Genomic DNA, 18,590 nt, shown 5'->3' on the forward strand with positions numbered 1-18,590 from the left:
TCAATGGTATTCGTTCGGTAGAGATGGAAGTAAAGTCGAATATCCCATCTCATATAACTGTTGACGGGCATAAAGCCCACGTGATTTATACTGGTCAAACCCCTACGTGCCATATATGCAATGAATCGGGTCATTTAAGGCAGGACTGTCCTCGTCGTGTTTTTGTACTAAAAACGAATTTAGTCCAACGGCGCAAGATGACCTTGAGCGAAGTTTTGGCAACTGATAATATAGCCAAACAGGGTGCGGGTTCGGATCCTGTACCTAATTCTGGAAATATTGCTGTTGATGGTAGTGATTTTCCACCCCTGGTACCACGCTTGAATTGTGATTCTTCTGCCCGAGAGTTGGACGTACTAAACAAGAAACGACCACTTGAACATACAGATGATCATTCCGATGATGAAACCTCCCGACAATCTCCTGCTGTACGTAAACAGAAAGCTAGCGATGAAACTCTGCCTGTGCCCCAAGACGACATGCAAGTGGATTTAATCACAGTTTCTGATACGTCTCGCTCATTGCCAGAAAATGAAACGGCCGCTGCCGATGGCGATAAAGTAGTAGTCCCCGAGGCAGTGACAACTTGCCCAGCTGTAAACAGCGATAATCAGCTGTTTACAGACGGGAAGTTCGCGGAAGCGGTAGAACAACAACACCGCGACACCGCAACAGCACAACAACCGGCATCAGAATGTAAACAAGAGGAAGTGTTTACTCCTGAACCGGAAAATAAGCAAACACCGTCGCAAGCATCACAACAAACGAAGGTAGCATGTAAACAGCAGGCAGTGTTTACAAACCAGATCTCTCGAGACACTGTTGCTGAAGCGGCCACGCCGAGTGCTGCCACAAAAAAATCAGGTCAGAGTTTTCAGGGCGTCCACCGCCGTACGCTCAAACCACAACCGAATCTTACTGTTTCTCGCACCCAACCCAAACAAAAAGCCGACAAGTCAGATGTAAAATCGCAGAAAAATATACGATATGACATTGTCAGAGAAGGTGCTCCAGATGAGCCTCCTGATACATTCAATGTCGAACAGCCCCTCAGTACTAAGGTACGGGATGACAATGGAAGACAAGCTAACGTTTAGCAACCGTGTTACGAGGAATAATGAAGAATTCTAAACGACTGTAGTTCTAAAACGGATTTCTGCATACCAAAAGTATAACAGTTTTTGACCAAGGTTGTAGGTGGCCAATAGCCAGTTACAGATGCAAGCATACACTATCACAACGATAAATATAAATAAAATTCGAACCTCATTAAAGCTAGCTGCTCTCAAGGAATTTTTGTATGACTCTGGAACCGATATCGCGTTGCTACAGGAGGTTGTAACGACGTCTCTTGCAATACCAGGATACACCGCCATTGTAAACGTATCTTGTGAAACACATACAGGAACAGCGTTTCTGCTCAGGGAAGGAATTCCCGTGTCTCAAGTAGAGCGTTTGGAATCTGGAAGGGCCATTAGTATAAACGTTTTAGGTACCACATTGATTAACTTATATGCGCCCTCAGGAAATAGTAATAGACAGGACAGGGCAGCATTTTATAAAGAGGAAATTATATATTTATTACGTCGAAACCCAAACAGTTTTATAATGGGCGGTGATTTTAACTGTGTGTTAAATCGTAAGGATCAACAACCACACTTTAACGGTTCGTTGGAACTTAAACGCCTAGTAACCGACTTAAAACTTAAGGACGCATGGGAACTCAAATATCCAACGAATGTTGAATATACGTATATAACACAGACTTCGCGTAGTAGAATAGACAGAATTTATGTTTCCCAAAACTTAGAACGATGTCTACTTAATTCAGAAATCGTACCTGTATATTTTAGTGACCACTGCAGTATGAAGGCGTGCATTAATTTAGCTCCACAGCCGATTAAGATTTTTAGGAACCAGTGGCATCTAAATGTCTCTCTCTTAAAAGAGCAAGATTTGGCAGACGCAGTATCAGAAGCGTGGACTTTATGTCTGCGATCGATCGACAGGCACCCCACAGTATTAGATTGGTGGACTAAGGTTGCAAAACCGAGACTGAGAAAAGTGTGTATCAGATACAGCAGAGAAAGAGCGCAGGAGTTAAAAAACAGTATGGAATTTTATTACAGATTGTTGCGGGACCTCTATGCACAGGCAAACGTGTCACCCATTAGATTACACGACATCAAACACACCAAAGCGAAATTACTCGCCTTTAAAAGACAGCAGATGGAAGGCTTAAAACTGAAGTCAAAGGCGAAGTCGGTGGTAGATGATGAAACAACATCCTTATATCATCTGCTTCGGCATGCAAAGAATAGGCGACGAACTGTCATTAGTGAAATTAAAATATCCAATGGGACTACACTCACGTCTCAGAAGGAGATTCTCAATGCAGTATACCAATACTACCACGAGTTATATTCTTCCAGCCCACCTCACGAGGGGTCTCTGCAAGAGGTTCTCAGTGTTTTATCCCCACAATTGACGAGTTCTGAAAACGACGAAATCCTTTCTGAAGTCAGTAACGAAGAGGTTCGTGAGATAATATCCAAGTCCCCGTTAAATAAATCTGCTGGACCCGACGGACTGCCTGTAGAATTTTACTTAAAATTCTGGTTTTTAATTGGTGACACTTTTACATGCATTGTCAATGAGATTTTTAACGAGCAGACGGTACCTGAAGATTTTAAAGATAGCAAAATTGTACTTATACCGAAAAACAAAGGAACGAAAAGTTTAAACAATTACCGCCCTATTTCACTTTTAAACTCTGACTACAAAATAGTATGCAGGATTTTAAAAAAGAGACTTTCCCCTCTGACCGACAAATTAATTAGTCAACATCAGTCATGTGCAGCAAATAGAAGTATTTTTCATACAATTTCTGAATATAGAGACATCATCGCCTTAGCATCAGTTTCCAATATCAAATGTGCTCTACTCTTTATAGATTTTAATAAGGCCTTCGACTCGGTGAATCACCGTTTCCTGTTTGAGGTACTGACAAAAATGGGATTCGTCCACAAAACTGTTAATGTTTTAAAAAACATTGCTACTGGTCTGCACGCTAAATTAGCCGTCAACTGTGAGCTGTCGCGGCAAATTCCAATAAACCGTGGCATTCCACAGGGAAGTCCCTTATCTATGTTTTTGTTTGTTGTGTCGTTAGAGCCCTTTTTACGAAGTGTTCATGAAAGGTTAAAGGGCATAACTATAACTGGTAGGAAAACTGTAGTGCGAGCCTATGCTGACGATGTTGGTGTCGTCATAAGAGGGCAAGATGATGTAATTCGACTAGGGGCCATTCTTCAAACTTACTGCCGCGCATCGGGTGCGACAAAAAACGAAAATAAAAGTACAATCTTGGGAATGCGGGGTCTTGACCGGCTACACATCGATTGGGCGAAGTCAGTTACCACCCACAAAACCCTGGGGACAATCCTGACGGCATGTCCCATGAGGATGACAGCCCTCAACTGGAAAGAGGTTTCCACAAAGATTCAAGGCGGCCTCATTGAGAACACACAACGACTTATGAACCAGGTTCAGAGGGTCAAGTTCATTAACTTATGCATTCTCTCAAAGGCATTCTATATGGCACAAGTTTTTCCCTTGCCGAAGTTGATAGCTCAGAAAATAATGTCGAGAGTGGCAAATTTCTTATGGAAGGGGGAAATCTACAGGGTTAACCTAAAAACTGCGACCTTACATCCTAGAAATGGAGGCCTCGGACTGGTGGACATACGTAATAAAGCTTCTGCGCTTTTCATAAAACGGTCTTTAAGCATATTTCACGCCAACCCAGGCAGTATTACTACACAATTGTTTCAATGTGTCCAACCAGTAAGCCTTCAGCCACCGGCAGACGTACAAAAGATTAATCCCCGACTGCGATACGTTAGAATCTTGTACACAGAATTGAGCTATGTTAACGAGAAACTCAGAACTTCCCCGCACATTGCAGCCCGAGATATCATGAGAGAAAGACAACAATACGAAGGCAAAAATAAAATTGCCACGAAATATATGAATTACAACTGGGATGCAATTTGGGAGAATATTAGTTTTAACGGGCTCAATTCACATGTGGTAACGGCATGGTACAAAGCCGTCAATGATATTGTCAGCACCAACGAACGGCTTTATAAAATTGGGAAAGCTGAAACCCCCTTATGTCGGACATGTAAACTGGTTGACACCGTGATTCATAGATTCACGTGTGGTGGAAATTTCAACAACTGGATTTGGCTCAGGAAAAGTCTTGCACTACTGCAACGAACGTCACCCAATTCTATTACTCCTATGATGCTTCTCAGACCTGAAATTAAGTATTACCCCAAAACCAAAAATAATGCAATACACTGGTTAATGGGACAGTTTGTCCATTACATTCTCAATAAAATAGGTGGTGACGATGAAACGGAATTCAAGCTTTTTATGAAAATGGAGTACAGTAAAGTTAAGCACTATGCAGACCACAGGAAAATGTATGGAAACATGTTGATCATTTTATTCGAAAGAATAGGTGTTGGTTAAAAAGCACAGTCTAACAATAAAGTTACTATTTTAGGGGTACTGAAGGCATAAAGTATGAGATCTACGCTCAAGATGAAGGAAATGCCTCTTCTTTTATCCATTTCTGTTATGCCGGTCCCCCCAATATGTGTCTCATAAATGCTGGAGGTATATTGAGGTAAAATAACATGTTTCCTACTCGAATGACTGTTGAATGATCACTCGAATGACAGCTTTCCAATGAGATCTCCACCCAGACGTCGTACAAACAGTGCTCCGCACCATAATAAAAAGAGCAGGCAAAGACCACACACGACTATAACCGCTTTTCTATAACATGTAAAATGTACTGAAGGAGCCATTCGGTGGGAGTAATGGCGGGGGCATCGTGGCCAGGCCTCGAATTCTTTGACCCCTGCCCTCTTTGTCCCCGTCATGCGCCTACTGATGGCTTCCAAAAAGACACAAAAACAAAACAAGCGGTCTCTGGCAAAAAACGGGATAAAAAAGAAGGAAATAAAAAAAAAAAAAAAAGTTGGTGTAATGGTCAGCATGGTTGCCTTCCGGGCGGTTGGTCCGTGTTCGATTCCCGGCCACCGAAAAAAAAAAAAAAAAAAAAAAAAAAAAAAAAAAAAAAAAAAAAAGCGGTCTAAGGCGCCAGATTTAAGCTCTGATTCCCGTAAGGGAGCGTGGGTTCGAACCCCACATCTGACAATGCATTTTAAACATTCTGAAACTAACATACTCCCTTGATCTTTCAGAACAAGTAAGTTATGCAGAAACACGCCATGCAGATTTTACTAGAGACGACAGTGACAGCCCGAGCGGTCGAAAAGAAATAGCGGAACATACTTTTCCTGCGTCGAGGTGTAGCTCTTCTCACGAACGTCTCCGTTGTTGTTGTGCTGTGGCTCTGGGTTCCAAGCGACAGCGAGAAAACCTCAACAGCAACGCATACGTGTTTAAATGAATCGTAAGGCCTTAATAAAGATAGATGAAACGGTGGCTCAGGTGCTGGAGTTCTGAAGCGGCCGTATTGCGTGGGCAGTAAGCTCACTAAGTTAGTGTGTCATGCTAAGAACGGGAAGGCTATGGGTTAGATCCCACCAATGGCTATTCCATATTGCTTCCCTAAAAGGCAGCGCGAGAGACTGCCAGGCAAATCCCAAGTGATCTGTACAAGGACTAAGATGTCCGCACGTCTGGAAACGTTCTCGCCGACTTGTGTGCCACGTTGACGACAATAAAAAGCGGTTATCACGTCTGCCTAACACGCAGAAGGTCCCCGGTTCGATCCCGGGCGGAAAAAAAAAAAAAAAAAAAAAAAAAAAAAAAAAAAAAAAAAAAAAAAAAAAAAAAAAAAAGTGGCGCAATTGGTTAGCGCACGGTACTTATAAGGCAGTAGCCGTGAGCAATGCCGGGGTTGTGAGTTCGAGCCTCACCTGGGGCATACTTTTATTTCTTAGCAGCTGTCTCTGACAGCAACAGGAGGCTAGGTTTGAGATGTATCAGCTATTTGAGTAACATAATTGTGCATTCGAGACGCTAGCTGCGTCTTCCTCGGTAGTATAGTGGTTAGTATCCCCGCCTGTCACGCGGGAGACCGGGGTTCGATTCCCCGCCGGGGAGGCACATCCGATTTGTAATTGCTGCTCTATCACTCGCCGAACTTAGTGTAGGTCGTTTGCGGCTACTAGCACCATATCTCTCGCACACAGGCACCTGTCTACAGCGCATCCTCGGTAGTATAGTGGTTAGTATCCCCGCCTGTCACGCGGGAGACCGGGGTTCGATTCCCCGCCGGGGAGATGCGATTTTTATCTCACAACCCTGTTCGAGTGTTGCGCGTATGTGGGTCGTAAGAGCATTAACTTTGCGATCGTGGAGTGTAGTTGGCGCAAAATCTTAAAAAATGCTACAACTTAGGAAGTGGTTCTCGCATTCTTCACATTTCAGAATTGCGGGGTATGCTGTTAACGCTGTATCAAAGCACCCCAGCCGACGCTGTGGGCGTAATAATCGAGCTCGGCACAGTCCGCAAAAGAAATAATTTTAGCAGAGCGTGGTTTCGATCCACGGACCTCTGGGTTATGGGCCCAGCACGCTTCCACTGCGCCACTCTGCTGCCTGGGGTTGCGCCGGCTCTTCGCCACGTGACGTGGGACACTTGGAAAGTGTTGTCTGCGTCGCTTTCACACGCCTGTATTTAATTGCGTATCATCTCCTACAGCTCTCAGCTTGACTTGTCTCGACTTTGCTCGACTGACGCTACGCTGACGCTTGCAGGCAGCGATATTTACCACGATCGACTCGACATGCAGCTGCGAGATGCACAGGAGCAACAAAGCACTCCACGGTGCGGCGACATACGAAATCCACTGCCCAGCTACGCGTCGGCAACTAACAAAACGCCGACCCTGCCAGGATTCGAACCTGGAATCTTCTGATCCGCAGTCAGACGCGTTATCCGTTGCGCCACAGGGCCAGTGGCAGCATTTCTTTCTACGAGACAAGTGCAATTCGCTAAGAAACGTGTTCTCCATGGCTGAGCAAGCTCCCAAGGAAGGTACCTTTCGTGCAGCTGCGTGGCCGCAGTGCGCCTGCAGAGCTTAGAGCTTGCCACGCATCTGCTCTCGCTGTTCGACAGGTAGCAGAAGGCAAGGCGCGCGTTTTCCCACGTTTTCTCGACGACGAGAGCCGGTTGATGTGCATGTAAGCGTAGCATATGAAACAAGAATAGCACGAAGCATTGGTAGTCAGGTGCCAAAGTCGCAGTATGGCATCAGGTGGCGATCGTATGTTTCTGTGGCCACCACTGGTTTGCAGCAAAGTGAATACCGCTAACTGAAAGCACTCTGTTGTAGCCCCAGTGGCGCAATTGGTTAGCGCACGGTACTTATAAGGCAGTAGCCGTGAGCAATGCCGGGGTTGTGAGTTCGAGCCTCACCTGGGGCATACTTTTATTTCTTAGCAGCTGTCTCTGACAGCAACAGGAGGCTAGGTTTGAGATGTATCAGCTATTTGAGTAACATAATTGTGCATTCGAGACGCTAGCTGCGTCTTCCTCGGTAGTATAGTGGTTAGTATCCCCGCCTGTCACGCGGGAGACCGGGGTTCGATTCCCCGCCGGGGAGGCACATCCGATTTGTAATTGCTGCTCTATCACTCGCCGAACTTAGTGTAGGTCGTTTGCGGCTACTAGCACCATATCTCTCGCACACAGGCACCTGTCTACAGCGCATCCTCGGTAGTATAGTGGTTAGTATCCCCGCCTGTCACGCGGGAGACCGGGGTTCGATTCCCCGCCGGGGAGATGCGATTTTTATCTCACAACCCTGTTCGAGTGTTGCGCGTATGTGGGTCGTAAGAGCATTAACTTTGCGATCGTGGAGTGTAGTTGGCGCAAAATCTTAAAAAATGCTACAACTTAGGAAGTGGTTCTCGCATTCTTCACATTTCAGAATTGCGGGGTATGCTGTTAACGCTGTATCAAAGCACCCCAGCCGACGCTGTGGGCGTAATAATCGAGCTCGGCACAGTCCGCAAAAGAAATAATTTTAGCAGAGCGTGGTTTCGATCCACGGACCTCTGGGTTATGGGCCCAGCACGCTTCCACTGCGCCACTCTGCTGCCTGGGGTTGCGCCGGCTCTTCGCCACGTGACGTGGGACACTTGGAAAGTGTTGTCTGCGTCGCTTTCACACGCCTGTATTTAATTGCGTATCATCTCCTACAGCTCTCAGCTTGACTTGTCTCGACTTTGCTCGACTGACGCTACGCTGACGCTTGCAGGCAGCGATATTTACCACGATCGACTCGACATGCAGCTGCGAGATGCACAGGAGCAACAAAGCACTCCACGGTGCGGCGACATACGAAATCCACTGCCCAGCTACGCGTCGGCAACTAACAAAACGCCGACCCTGCCAGGATTCGAACCTGGAATCTTCTGATCCGTAGTCAGACGCGTTATCCGTTGCGCCACAGGGCCAGTGGCAGCATTTCTTTCTACGAGACAAGTGCAATTCGCTAAGAAACGTGTTCTCCATGGCTGAGCAAGCTCCCAAGGAAGGTACCTTTCGTGCAGCTGCGTGGCCGCAGTGCGCCTGCAGAGCTTAGAGCTTGCCACGCATCTGCTCTCGCTGTTCGACAGGTAGCAGAAGGCAAGGCGCGCGTTTTCCCACGTTTTCTCGACGACGAGAGCCGGTTGATGTGCATGTAAGCGTAGCATATGAAACAAGAATAGCACGAAGCATTGGTAGTCAGGTGCCAAAGTCGCAGTATGGCATCAGGTGGCGATCGTATGTTTCTGTGGCCACCACTGGTTTGCAGCAAAGTGAATACCGCTAACTGAAAGCACTCTGTTGTAGCCCCAGTGGCGCAATTGGTTAGCGCACGGTACTTATAAGGCAGTAGCCGTGAGCAATGCCGGGGTTGTGAGTTCGAGCCTCACCTGGGGCATACTTTTATTTCTTAGCAGCTGTCTCTGACAGCAACAGGAGGCTAGGTTTGAGATGTATCAGCTATTTGAGTAACATAATTGTGCATTCGAGACGCTAGCTGCGTCTTCCTCGGTAGTATAGTGGTTAGTATCCCCGCCTGTCACGCGGGAGACCGGGGTTCGATTCCCCGCCGGGGAGGCACATCCGATTTGTAATTGCTGCTCTATCACTCGCCGAACTTAGTGTAGGTCGTTTGCGGCTACTAGCACCATATCTCTCGCACACAGGCACCTGTCTACAGCGCATCCTCGGTAGTATAGTGGTTAGTATCCCCGCCTGTCACGCGGGAGACCGGGGTTCGATTCCCCGCCAGGGAGATGCGATTTTTATCTCACAACCCTGTTCGAGTGTTGCGCGTATGTGGGTCGTAAGAGCATTAACTTTGCGATCGTGGAGTGTAGTTGGCGCAAAATCTTAAAAAATGCTACAACTTAGGAAGTGGTTCTCGCATTCTTCACATTTCAGAATTGCGGGGTATGCTGTTAACGCTGTATCAAAGCACCCCAGCCGACGCTGTGGGCGTAATAATCGAGCTCGGCACAGTCCGCAAAAGAAATAATTTTAGCAGAGCGTGGTTTCGATCCACGGACCTCTGGGTTATGTGCCCAGCACGCTTCCACTGCGCCACTCTGCTGCCTGGGGTTGCGCCGGCTCTTCGCCACGTGACGTGGGACACTTGGAAAGTGTTGTCTGCGTCGCTTTCACACGCCTGTATTTAATTGCGTATCATCTCCTACAGCTCTCAGCTTGACTTGTCTCGACTTTGCTCGACTGACGCTACGCTGACGCTTGCAGGCAGCGATATTTACCACGATCGACTCGACATGCAGCTGCGAGATGCACAGGAGCAACAAAGCACTCCACGGTGCGGCGACATACGAAATCCACTGCCCAGCTACGCGTCGGCAACTAACAAAACGCCGACCCTGCCAGGATTCGAACCTGGAATCTTCTGATCCGTAGTCAGACGCGTTATCCGTTGCGCCACAGGGCCAGTGGCAGCATTTCTTTCTACGAGACAAGTGCAATTCGCTAAGAAACGTGTTCTCCATGGCTGAGCAAGCTCCCAAGGAAGGTACCTTTCGTGCAGCTGCGTGGCCGCAGTGCGCCTGCAGAGCTTAGAGCTTGCCACGCATCTGCTCTCGCTGTTCGACAGGTAGCAGAAGGCAAGGCGCGCGTTTTCCCACGTTTTCTCGACGACGAGAGCCGGTTGATGTGCATGTAAGCGTAGCATATGAAACAAGAATAGCACGAAGCATTGGTAGTCAGGTGCCAAAGTCGCAGTATGGCATCAGGTGGCGATCGTATGTTTCTGTGGCCACCACTGGTTTGCAGCAAAGTGAATACCGCTAACTGAAAGCACTCTGTTGTAGCCCCAGTGGCGCAATTGGTTAGCGCACGGTACTTATAAGGCAGTAGCCGTGAGCAATGCCGGGGTTGTGAGTTCGAGCCTCACCTGGGGCATACTTTTATTTCTTAGCAGCTGTCTCTGACAGCAACAGGAGGCTAGGTTTGAGATGTATCAGCTATTTGAGTAACATAATTGTGCATTCGAGACGCTAGCTGCGTCTTCCTCGGTAGTATAGTGGTTAGTATCCCCGCCTGTCACGCGGGAGACCGGGGTTCGATTCCCCGCCGGGGAGGCACATCCGATTTGTAATTGCTGCTCTATCACTCGCCGAACTTAGTGTAGGTCGTTTGCGGCTACTAGCACCATATCTCTCGCACACAGGCACCTGTCTACAGCGCATCCTCGGTAGTATAGTGGTTAGTATCCCCGCCTGTCACGCGGGAGACCGGGGTTCGATTCCCCGCCAGGGAGATGCGATTTTTATCTCACAACCCTGTTCGAGTGTTGCGCGTATGTGGGTCGTAAGAGCATTAACTTTGCGATCGTGGAGTGTAGTTGGCGCAAAATCTTAAAAAATGCTACAACTTAGGAAGTGGTTCTCGCATTCTTCACATTTCAGAATTGCGGGGTATGCTGTTAACGCTGTATCAAAGCACCCCAGCCGACGCTGTGGGCGTAATAATCGAGCTCGGCACAGTCCGCAAAAGAAATAATTTTAGCAGAGCGTGGTTTCGATCCACGGACCTCTATGTTATGGGCCCAGCACGCTTCCACTGCGCCACTCTGCTGCCTGGGGTTGCGCCGGCTCTTCGCCACGTGACGTGGGACACTTGGAAAGTGTTGTCTGCGTCGCTTTCACACGCCTGTATTTAATTGCGTATCATCTCCTACAGCTCTCAGCTTGACTTGTCTCGACTTTGCTCGACTGACGCTACGCTGACGCTTGCAGGCAGCGATATTTACCACGATCGACTCGACATGCAGCTGCGAGATGCACAGGAGCAACAAAGCACTCCACGGTGCGGCGACATACGAAATCCACTGCCCAGCTACGCGTCGGCAACTAACAAAACGCCGACCCTGCCAGGATTCGAACCTGGAATCTTCTGATCCGTAGTCAGACGCGTTATCCGTTGCGCCACAGGGCCAGTGGCAGCATTTCTTTCTACGAGACAAGTGCAATTCGCTAAGAAACGTGTTCTCCATGGCTGAGCAAGCTCCCAAGGAAGGTACCTTTCGTGCAGCTGCGTGGCCGCAGTGCGCCTGCAGAGCTTAGAGCTTGCCACGCATCTGCTCTCGCTGTTCGACAGGTAGCAGAAGGCAAGGCGCGCGTTTTCCCACGTTTTCTCGACGACGAGAGCCGGTTGATGTGCATGTAAGCGTAGCATATGAAACAAGAATAGCACGAAGCATTGGTAGTCAGGTGCCAAAGTCGCAGTATGGCATCAGGTGGCGATCGTATGTTTCTGTGGCCACCACTGGTTTGCAGCAAAGTGAATACCGCTAACTGAAAGCACTCTGTTGTAGCCCCAGTGGCGCAATTGGTTAGCGCACGGTACTTATAAGGCAGTAGCCGTGAGCAATGCCGGGGTTGTGAGTTCGAGCCTCACCTGGGGCATACTTTTATTTCTTAGCAGCTGTCTCTGACAGCAACAGGAGGCTAGGTTTGAGATGTATCAGCTATTTGAGTAACATAATTGTGCATTCGAGACGCTAGCTGCGTCTTCCTCGGTAGTATAGTGGTTAGTATCCCCGCCTGTCACGCGGGAGACCGGGGTTCGATTCCCCGCCGGGGAGGCACATCCGATTTGTAATTGCTGCTCTATCACTCGCCGAACTTAGTGTAGGTCGTTTGCGGCTACTAGCACCATATCTCTCGCACACAGGCACCTGTCTACAGCGCATCCTCGGTAGTATAGTGGTTAGTATCCCCGCCTGTCACGCGGGAGACCGGGGTTCGATTCCCCGCCGGGGAGATGCGATTTTTATCTCACAACCCTGTTCGAGTGTTGCGCGTATGTGGGTCGTAAGAGCATTAACTTTGCGATCGTGGAGTGTAGTTGGCGCAAAATCTTAAAAAATGCTACAACTTAGGAAGTGGTTCTCGCATTCTTCACATTTCAGAATTGCGGGGTATGCTGTTAACGCTGTATCAAAGCACCCCAGCCGACGCTGTGGGCGTAATAATCGAGCTCGGCACAGTCCGCAAAAGAAATAATTTTAGCAGAGCGTGGTTTCGATCCACGGACCTCTGGGTTATGGGCCCAGCACGCTTCCACTGCGCCACTCTGCTGCCTGGGGTTGCGCCGGCTCTTCGCCACGTGACGTGGGACACTTGGAAAGTGTTGTCTGCGTCGCTTTCACACGCCTGTATTTAATTGCGTATCATCTCCTACAGCTCTCAGCTTGACTTGTCTCGACTTTGCTCGACTGACGCTACGCTGACGCTTGCAGGCAGCGATATTTACCACGATCGACTCGACATGCAGCTGCGAGATGCACAGGAGCAACAAAGCACTCCACGGTGCGGCGACATACGAAATCCACTGCCCAGCTACGCGTCGGCAACTAACAAAACGCCGACCCTGCCAGGATTCGAACCTGGAATCTTCTGATCCGTAGTCAGACGCGTTATCCGTTGCGCCACAGGGCCAGTGGCAGCATTTCTTTCTACGAGACAAGTGCAATTCGCTAAGAAACGTGTTCTCCATGGCTGAGCAAGCTCCCAAGGAAGGTACCTTTCGTGCAGCTGCGTGGCCGCAGTGCGCCTGCAGAGCTTAGAGCTTGCCACGCATCTGCTCTCGCTGTTCGACAGGTAGCAGAAGGCAAGGCGCGCGTTTTCCCACGTTTTCTCGACGACGAGAGCCGGTTGATGTGCATGTAAGCGTAGCATATGAAACAAGAATAGCACGAAGCATTGGTAGTCAGGTGCCAAAGTCGCAGTATGGCATCAGGTGGCGATCGTATGTTTCTGTGGCCACCACTGGTTTGCAGCAAAGTGAATACCGCTAACTGAAAGCACTCTGTTGTAGCCCCAGTGGCGCAATTGGTTAGCGCACGGTACTTATAAGGCAGTAGCCGTGAGCAATGCCGGGGTTGTGAGTTCGAGCCTCACCTGGGGCATACTTTTATTTCTTAGCAGCTGTCTCTGACAGCAACAGGAGGCTAGGTTTGAGATGTATCAGCTATTTGAGTAACATAATTGTGCATTCGAGACGCTAGCTGCGTCTTCCTCGGTAGTATAGTGGTTAGTATCCCCGCCTGTCACGCGGGAGACCGGGGTTCGATTCCCCGCCGGGGAGGCACATCCGATTTGTAATTGCTGCTCTATCACTCGCCGAACTTAGTGTAGGTCGTTTGCGGCTACTAGCACCATATCTCTCGCACACAGGCACCTGTCTACAGCGCATCCTCGGTAGTATAGTGGTTAGTATCCCCGCCTGTCACGCGGGAGACCGGGGTTCGATTCCCCGCCGGGGAGATGCGATTTTTATCTCACAACCCTGTTCGAGTGTTGCGCGTATGTGGGTCGTAAGAGCATTAACTTTGCGATCGTGGAGTGTAGTTGGCGCAAAATCTTAAAAAATGCTACAACTTAGGAAGTGGTTCTCGCATTCTTCACATTTCAGAATTGCGGGGTATGCTGTTAACGCTGTATCAAAGCACCCCAGCCGACGCTGTGGGCGTAATAATCGAGCTCGGCACAGTCCGCAAAAGAAATAATTTTAGCAGAGCGTGGTTTCGATCCACGGACCTCTGGGTTATGGGCCCAGCACGCTTCCACTGCGCCACTCTGCTGCCTGGGGTTGCGCCGGCTCTTCGCCACGTGACGTGGGACACTTGGAAAGTGTTGTCTGCGTCGCTTTCACACGCCTGTATTTAATTGCGTATCATCTCCTACAGCTCTCAGCTTGACTTGTCTCGACTTTGCTCGACTGACGCTACGCTGACGCTTGCAGGCAGCGATATTTACCACGATCGACTCGACATGCAGCTGCGAGATGCACAGGAGCAACAAAGCACTCCACGGTGCGGCGACATACGAAATCCACTGCCCAGCTACGCGTCGGCAACTAACAAAACGCCGACCCTGCCAGGATTCGAACCTGGAATCTTCTGATCCGTAGTCAGACGCGTTATCCGTTGCGCCACAGGGCCAGTGGCAACATTTCTTTCTACGAGACAAGTGCAATTCGCTAAGAAACGTGTTCTCCATGGCTGAGCAAGCTCCCAAGGAAGGTACCTTTCGTGCAGCTGCGTGGCCGCAGTGCGCCTGCAGAGCTTAGAGCTTGCCACGCATCTGCTCTCGCTGTTCGACAGGTAGCAGAAGGCAAGGCGCGCGTTTTCCCACGTTTTCTCGACGACGAGAGCCGGTTGATGTGCATGTAAGCGTAGCATATGAAACAAGAATAGCACGAAGCATTGGTAGTCAGGTGCCAAAGTCGCAGTATGGCATCAGGTGGCGATCGTATGTTTCTGTGGCCACCACTGGTTTGCAGCAAAGTGAATACCGCTAACTGAAAGCACTCTGTTGTAGCCCCAGTGGCGCAATTGGTTAGCGCACGGTACTTATAAGGCAGTAGCCGTGAGCAATGCCGGGGTTGTGAGTTCGAGCCTCACCTGGGGCATACTTTTATTTCTTAGCAGCTGTCTCTGACAGCAACAGGAGGCTAGGTTTGAGATGTATCAGCTATTTGAGTAACATAATTGTGCATTCGAGACGCTAGCTGCGTCTTCCTCGGTAGTATAGTGGTTAGTATCCCCGCCTGTCACGCGGGAGACCGGGGTTCGATTCCCCGCCGGGGAGGCACATCCGATTTGTAATTGCTGCTCTATCACTCGCCGAACTTAGTGTAGGTCGTTTGCGGCTACTAGCACCATATCTCTCGCACACAGGCACCTGTCTACAGCGCATCCTCGGTAGTATAGTGGTTAGTATCCCCGCCTGTCACGCGGGAGACCGGGGTTCGATTCCCCGCCGGGGAGATGCGATTTTTATCTCACAACCCTGTTCGAGTGTTGCGCGTATGTGGGTCGTAAGAGCATTAACTTTGCGATCGTGGAGTGTAGTTGGCGCAAAATCTTAAAAAATGCTACAACTTAGGAAGTGGTTCTCGCATTCTTCACATTTCAGAATTGCGGGGTATGCTGTTAACGCTGTATCAAAGCACCCCAGCCGACGCTGTGGGCGTAATAATCGAGCTCGGCACAGTCCGCAAAAGAAATAATTTTAGCAGAGCGTGGTTTCGATCCACGGACCTCTGGGTTATGGGCCCAGCACGCTTCCACTGCGCCACTCTGCTGCCTGGGGTTGCGCCGGCTCTTCGCCACGTGACGTGGGACACTTGGAAAGTGTTGTCTGCGTCGCTTTCACACGCCTGTATTTAATTGCGTATCATCTCCTACAGCTCTCAGCTTGACTTGTCTCGACTTTGCTCGACTGACGCTACGCTGACGCTTGCAGGCAGCGATATTTACCACGATCGACTCGACATGCAGCTGCGAGATGCACAGGAGCAACAAAGCACTCCACGGTGCGGCGACATACGAAATCCACTGCCCAGCTACGCGTCGGCAACTAACAAAACGCCGACCCTGCCAGGATTCGAACCTGGAATCTTCTGATCCGTAGTCAGACGCGTTATCCGTTGCGCCACAGGGCCAGTGGCAGCATTTCTTTCTACGAGACAAGTGCAATTCGCTAAGAAACGTGTTCTCCATGGCTGAGCAAGCTCCCAAGGAAGGTACCTTTCGTGCAGCTGCGTGGCCGCAGTGCGCCTGCAGAGCTTAGAGCTTGCCACGCATCTGCTCTCGCTGTTCGACAGGTAGCAGAAGGCAAGGCGCGCGTTTTCCCACGTTTTCTCGACGACGAGAGCCGGTTGATGTGCATGTAAGCGTAGCATATGAAACAAGAATAGCACGAAGCATTGGTAGTCAGGTGCCAAAGTCGCAGTATGGCATCAGGTGGCGATCGTATGTTTCTGTGGCCACCACTGGTTTGCAGCAAAGTGAATACCGCTAACTGAAAGCACTCTGTTGTAGCCCCAGTGGCGCAATTGGTTAGCGCACGGTACTTATAAGGCAGTAGCCGTGAGCAATGCCGGGGTTGTGAGTTCGAGCCTCACCTGGGGCATACTTTTATTTCTTAGCAGCTGTCTCTGACAGCAACAGGAGGCTAGGTTTGAGATGTATCAGCTATTTGAGTAACATAATTGTGCATTCGAGACGCTAGCTGCGTCTTCCTCGGTAGTATAGTGGTTAGTATCCCCGCCTGTCACGCGGGAGACCGGGGTTCGATTCCCCGCCGGGGAGGCACATCCGATTTGTAATTGCTGCTCTATCACTCGCCGAACTTAGTGTAGGTCGTTTGCGGCTACTAGCACCATATCTCTCGCACACAGGCACCTGTCTACAGCGCATCCTCGGTAGTATAGTGGTTAGTATCCCCGCCTGTCACGCGGGAGACCGGGGTTCGATTCCCCGCCAGGGAGATGCGATTTTTATCTCACAACCCTGTTCGAGTGTTGCGCGTATGTGGGTCGTAAGAGCATTAACTTTGCGATCGTGGAGTGTAGTTGGCGCAAAATCTTAAAAAATGCTACAACTTAGGAAGTGGTTCTCGCATTCTTCACATTTCAGAATTGCGGGGTATGCTGTTAACGCTGTATCAAAGCACCCCAGCCGACGCTGTGGGCGTAATAATCGAGCTCGGCACAGTCCGCAAAAGAAATAATTTTAGCAGAGCGTGGTTTCGATCCACGGACCTCTATGTTATGGGCCCAGCACGCTTCCACTGCGCCACTCTGCTGCCTGGGGTTGCGCCGGCTCTTCGCCACGTGACGTGGGACACTTGGAAAGTGTTGTCTGCGTCGCTTTCACACGCCTGTATTTAATTGCGTATCATCTCCTACAGCTCTCAGCTTGACTTGTCTCGACTTTGCTCGACTGACGCTACGCTGACGCTTGCAGGCAGCGATATTTACCACGATCGACTCGACATGCAGCTGCGAGATGCACAGGAGCAACAAAGCACTCCACGGTGCGGCGACATACGAAATCCACTGCCCAGCTACGCGTCGGCAACTAACAAAACGCCGACCCTGCCAGGATTCGAACCTGGAATCTTCTGATCCGTAGTCAGACGCGTTATCCGTTGCGCCACAGGGCCAGTGGCAGCATTTCTTTCTACGAGACAAGTGCAATTCGCTAAGAAACGTGTTCTCCATGGCTGAGCAAGCTCCCAAGGAAGGTACCTTTCGTGCAGCTGCGTGGCCGCAGTGCGCCTGCAGAGCTTAGAGCTTGCCACGCATCTGCTCTCGCTGTTCGACAGGTAGCAGAAGGCAAGGCGCGCGTTTTCCCACGTTTTCTCGACGACGAGAGCCGGTTGATGTGCATGTAAGCGTAGCATATGAAACAAGAATAGCACGAAGCATTGGTAGTCAGGTGCCAAAGTCGCAGTATGGCATCAGGTGGCGATCGTATGTTTCTGTGGCCACCACTGGTTTGCAGCAAAGTGAATACCGCTAACTGAAAGCACTCTGTTGTAGCCCCAGTGGCGCAATTGGTTAGCGCACGGTACTTATAAGGCAGTAGCCGTGAGCAATGCCGGGGTTGTGAGTTCGAGCCTCACCTGGGGCATACTTTTATTTCTTAGCAGCTGTCTCTGACAGCAACAGGAGGCTAGGTTTGAGATGTATCAGCTATTTGAGTAACATAATTGTGCATTCGAGACGCTAGCTGCGTCTTCCTCGGTAGTATAGTGGTTAGTATCCCCGCCTGTCACGCGGGAGACCGGGGTTCGATTCCCCGCCGGGGAGGCACATCCGATTTGTAATTGCTGCTCTATCACTCGCCGAACTTAGTGTAGGTCGTTTGCGGCTACTAGCACCATATCTCTCGCACACAGGCACCTGTCTACAGCGCATCCTCGGTAGTATAGTGGTTAGTATCCCCGCCTGTCACGCGGGAGACCGGGGTTCGATTCCCCGCCGGGGAGATGCGATTTTTATCTCACAACCCTGTTCGAGTGTTGCGCGTATGTGGGTCGTAAGAGCATTAACTTTGCGATCGTGGAGTGTAGTTGGCGCAAAATCTTAAAAAATGCTACAACTTAGGAAGTGGTTCTCGCATTCTTCACATTTCAGAATTGCGGGGTATGCTGTTAACGCTGTATCAAAGCACCCCAGCCGACGCTGTGGGCGTAATAATCGAGCTCGGCAC

The 18,590-nt window shown here is 49.7% G+C and overlaps 39 non-coding genes across 39 annotated transcripts; 26 read left to right on the plus strand and 13 right to left on the minus strand.

The window, feature by feature from the left end:
• The first annotated feature begins 6,075 nt into the window (after positions 1 to 6,075).
• On the plus strand, positions 6,076 to 6,147 carry Trnad-guc. Its single transcript has one exon. It is a non-coding gene; the product is annotated as a tRNA-Asp (tRNA).
• A 107-nt stretch (positions 6,148 to 6,254) lies between these two features.
• Positions 6,255 to 6,326, plus strand: Trnad-guc. Its single transcript has one exon. It is a non-coding gene; the product is annotated as a tRNA-Asp (tRNA).
• Positions 6,327 to 6,571: 245 nt separating this feature from the next.
• On the minus strand, positions 6,572 to 6,643 carry Trnam-cau. The gene has a single exon. It is a non-coding gene; the product is annotated as a tRNA-Met (tRNA).
• Positions 6,644 to 6,930: 287 nt separating this feature from the next.
• On the minus strand, positions 6,931 to 7,003 carry Trnar-gcg. The gene has a single exon. It is a non-coding gene; the product is annotated as a tRNA-Arg (tRNA).
• A 378-nt stretch (positions 7,004 to 7,381) lies between these two features.
• Positions 7,382 to 7,473, plus strand: Trnai-uau. The gene is given in 2 exon segments: positions 7,382 to 7,419; positions 7,438 to 7,473. It is a non-coding gene; the product is annotated as a tRNA-Ile (tRNA).
• A 107-nt stretch (positions 7,474 to 7,580) lies between these two features.
• On the plus strand, positions 7,581 to 7,652 carry Trnad-guc. The gene has a single exon. It is a non-coding gene; the product is annotated as a tRNA-Asp (tRNA).
• A 107-nt stretch (positions 7,653 to 7,759) lies between these two features.
• On the plus strand, positions 7,760 to 7,831 carry Trnad-guc. The gene has a single exon. It is a non-coding gene; the product is annotated as a tRNA-Asp (tRNA).
• Positions 7,832 to 8,076: 245 nt separating this feature from the next.
• Trnam-cau lies at positions 8,077 to 8,148 on the minus strand. Its single transcript has one exon. It is a non-coding gene; the product is annotated as a tRNA-Met (tRNA).
• Positions 8,149 to 8,435: 287 nt separating this feature from the next.
• Positions 8,436 to 8,508, minus strand: Trnar-acg. Its single transcript has one exon. It is a non-coding gene; the product is annotated as a tRNA-Arg (tRNA).
• Positions 8,509 to 8,886: 378 nt separating this feature from the next.
• On the plus strand, positions 8,887 to 8,978 carry Trnai-uau. Its single transcript is given in 2 exon segments — positions 8,887 to 8,924; positions 8,943 to 8,978. It is a non-coding gene; the product is annotated as a tRNA-Ile (tRNA).
• A 107-nt stretch (positions 8,979 to 9,085) lies between these two features.
• On the plus strand, positions 9,086 to 9,157 carry Trnad-guc. The gene has a single exon. It is a non-coding gene; the product is annotated as a tRNA-Asp (tRNA).
• Positions 9,158 to 9,264: 107 nt separating this feature from the next.
• Positions 9,265 to 9,336, plus strand: Trnad-guc. The gene has a single exon. It is a non-coding gene; the product is annotated as a tRNA-Asp (tRNA).
• Positions 9,337 to 9,940: 604 nt separating this feature from the next.
• On the minus strand, positions 9,941 to 10,013 carry Trnar-acg. The gene has a single exon. It is a non-coding gene; the product is annotated as a tRNA-Arg (tRNA).
• A 378-nt stretch (positions 10,014 to 10,391) lies between these two features.
• Positions 10,392 to 10,483, plus strand: Trnai-uau. Its single transcript is given in 2 exon segments — positions 10,392 to 10,429; positions 10,448 to 10,483. It is a non-coding gene; the product is annotated as a tRNA-Ile (tRNA).
• A 107-nt stretch (positions 10,484 to 10,590) lies between these two features.
• Positions 10,591 to 10,662, plus strand: Trnad-guc. Its single transcript has one exon. It is a non-coding gene; the product is annotated as a tRNA-Asp (tRNA).
• A 107-nt stretch (positions 10,663 to 10,769) lies between these two features.
• Trnad-guc lies at positions 10,770 to 10,841 on the plus strand. The gene has a single exon. It is a non-coding gene; the product is annotated as a tRNA-Asp (tRNA).
• A 604-nt stretch (positions 10,842 to 11,445) lies between these two features.
• Positions 11,446 to 11,518, minus strand: Trnar-acg. Its single transcript has one exon. It is a non-coding gene; the product is annotated as a tRNA-Arg (tRNA).
• Positions 11,519 to 11,896: 378 nt separating this feature from the next.
• Positions 11,897 to 11,988, plus strand: Trnai-uau. Its single transcript is given in 2 exon segments — positions 11,897 to 11,934; positions 11,953 to 11,988. It is a non-coding gene; the product is annotated as a tRNA-Ile (tRNA).
• A 107-nt stretch (positions 11,989 to 12,095) lies between these two features.
• On the plus strand, positions 12,096 to 12,167 carry Trnad-guc. Its single transcript has one exon. It is a non-coding gene; the product is annotated as a tRNA-Asp (tRNA).
• A 107-nt stretch (positions 12,168 to 12,274) lies between these two features.
• On the plus strand, positions 12,275 to 12,346 carry Trnad-guc. The gene has a single exon. It is a non-coding gene; the product is annotated as a tRNA-Asp (tRNA).
• Positions 12,347 to 12,591: 245 nt separating this feature from the next.
• Positions 12,592 to 12,663, minus strand: Trnam-cau. The gene has a single exon. It is a non-coding gene; the product is annotated as a tRNA-Met (tRNA).
• Positions 12,664 to 12,950: 287 nt separating this feature from the next.
• Positions 12,951 to 13,023, minus strand: Trnar-acg. The gene has a single exon. It is a non-coding gene; the product is annotated as a tRNA-Arg (tRNA).
• A 378-nt stretch (positions 13,024 to 13,401) lies between these two features.
• Positions 13,402 to 13,493, plus strand: Trnai-uau. Its single transcript is given in 2 exon segments — positions 13,402 to 13,439; positions 13,458 to 13,493. It is a non-coding gene; the product is annotated as a tRNA-Ile (tRNA).
• A 107-nt stretch (positions 13,494 to 13,600) lies between these two features.
• On the plus strand, positions 13,601 to 13,672 carry Trnad-guc. Its single transcript has one exon. It is a non-coding gene; the product is annotated as a tRNA-Asp (tRNA).
• Positions 13,673 to 13,779: 107 nt separating this feature from the next.
• Trnad-guc lies at positions 13,780 to 13,851 on the plus strand. Its single transcript has one exon. It is a non-coding gene; the product is annotated as a tRNA-Asp (tRNA).
• Positions 13,852 to 14,096: 245 nt separating this feature from the next.
• Trnam-cau lies at positions 14,097 to 14,168 on the minus strand. The gene has a single exon. It is a non-coding gene; the product is annotated as a tRNA-Met (tRNA).
• A 287-nt stretch (positions 14,169 to 14,455) lies between these two features.
• Trnar-acg lies at positions 14,456 to 14,528 on the minus strand. Its single transcript has one exon. It is a non-coding gene; the product is annotated as a tRNA-Arg (tRNA).
• A 378-nt stretch (positions 14,529 to 14,906) lies between these two features.
• Positions 14,907 to 14,998, plus strand: Trnai-uau. The gene is given in 2 exon segments: positions 14,907 to 14,944; positions 14,963 to 14,998. It is a non-coding gene; the product is annotated as a tRNA-Ile (tRNA).
• A 107-nt stretch (positions 14,999 to 15,105) lies between these two features.
• Positions 15,106 to 15,177, plus strand: Trnad-guc. Its single transcript has one exon. It is a non-coding gene; the product is annotated as a tRNA-Asp (tRNA).
• Positions 15,178 to 15,284: 107 nt separating this feature from the next.
• Positions 15,285 to 15,356, plus strand: Trnad-guc. The gene has a single exon. It is a non-coding gene; the product is annotated as a tRNA-Asp (tRNA).
• A 245-nt stretch (positions 15,357 to 15,601) lies between these two features.
• Positions 15,602 to 15,673, minus strand: Trnam-cau. Its single transcript has one exon. It is a non-coding gene; the product is annotated as a tRNA-Met (tRNA).
• A 287-nt stretch (positions 15,674 to 15,960) lies between these two features.
• On the minus strand, positions 15,961 to 16,033 carry Trnar-acg. Its single transcript has one exon. It is a non-coding gene; the product is annotated as a tRNA-Arg (tRNA).
• Positions 16,034 to 16,411: 378 nt separating this feature from the next.
• Trnai-uau lies at positions 16,412 to 16,503 on the plus strand. Its single transcript is given in 2 exon segments — positions 16,412 to 16,449; positions 16,468 to 16,503. It is a non-coding gene; the product is annotated as a tRNA-Ile (tRNA).
• A 107-nt stretch (positions 16,504 to 16,610) lies between these two features.
• Positions 16,611 to 16,682, plus strand: Trnad-guc. Its single transcript has one exon. It is a non-coding gene; the product is annotated as a tRNA-Asp (tRNA).
• Positions 16,683 to 16,789: 107 nt separating this feature from the next.
• Positions 16,790 to 16,861, plus strand: Trnad-guc. The gene has a single exon. It is a non-coding gene; the product is annotated as a tRNA-Asp (tRNA).
• A 604-nt stretch (positions 16,862 to 17,465) lies between these two features.
• Trnar-acg lies at positions 17,466 to 17,538 on the minus strand. The gene has a single exon. It is a non-coding gene; the product is annotated as a tRNA-Arg (tRNA).
• A 378-nt stretch (positions 17,539 to 17,916) lies between these two features.
• Positions 17,917 to 18,008, plus strand: Trnai-uau. The gene is given in 2 exon segments: positions 17,917 to 17,954; positions 17,973 to 18,008. It is a non-coding gene; the product is annotated as a tRNA-Ile (tRNA).
• Positions 18,009 to 18,115: 107 nt separating this feature from the next.
• Trnad-guc lies at positions 18,116 to 18,187 on the plus strand. Its single transcript has one exon. It is a non-coding gene; the product is annotated as a tRNA-Asp (tRNA).
• A 107-nt stretch (positions 18,188 to 18,294) lies between these two features.
• Trnad-guc lies at positions 18,295 to 18,366 on the plus strand. The gene has a single exon. It is a non-coding gene; the product is annotated as a tRNA-Asp (tRNA).
• The last annotated feature ends 224 nt before the right edge of the window (positions 18,367 to 18,590 follow it).

The sequence above is a fragment of the Schistocerca americana genome, chromosome 8, assembly GCF_021461395.2.
Source record: "Schistocerca americana isolate TAMUIC-IGC-003095 chromosome 8, iqSchAmer2.1, whole genome shotgun sequence".
In the NCBI taxonomy this organism is placed as follows: Eukaryota; Metazoa; Arthropoda; class Insecta; order Orthoptera; family Acrididae; genus Schistocerca; species Schistocerca americana.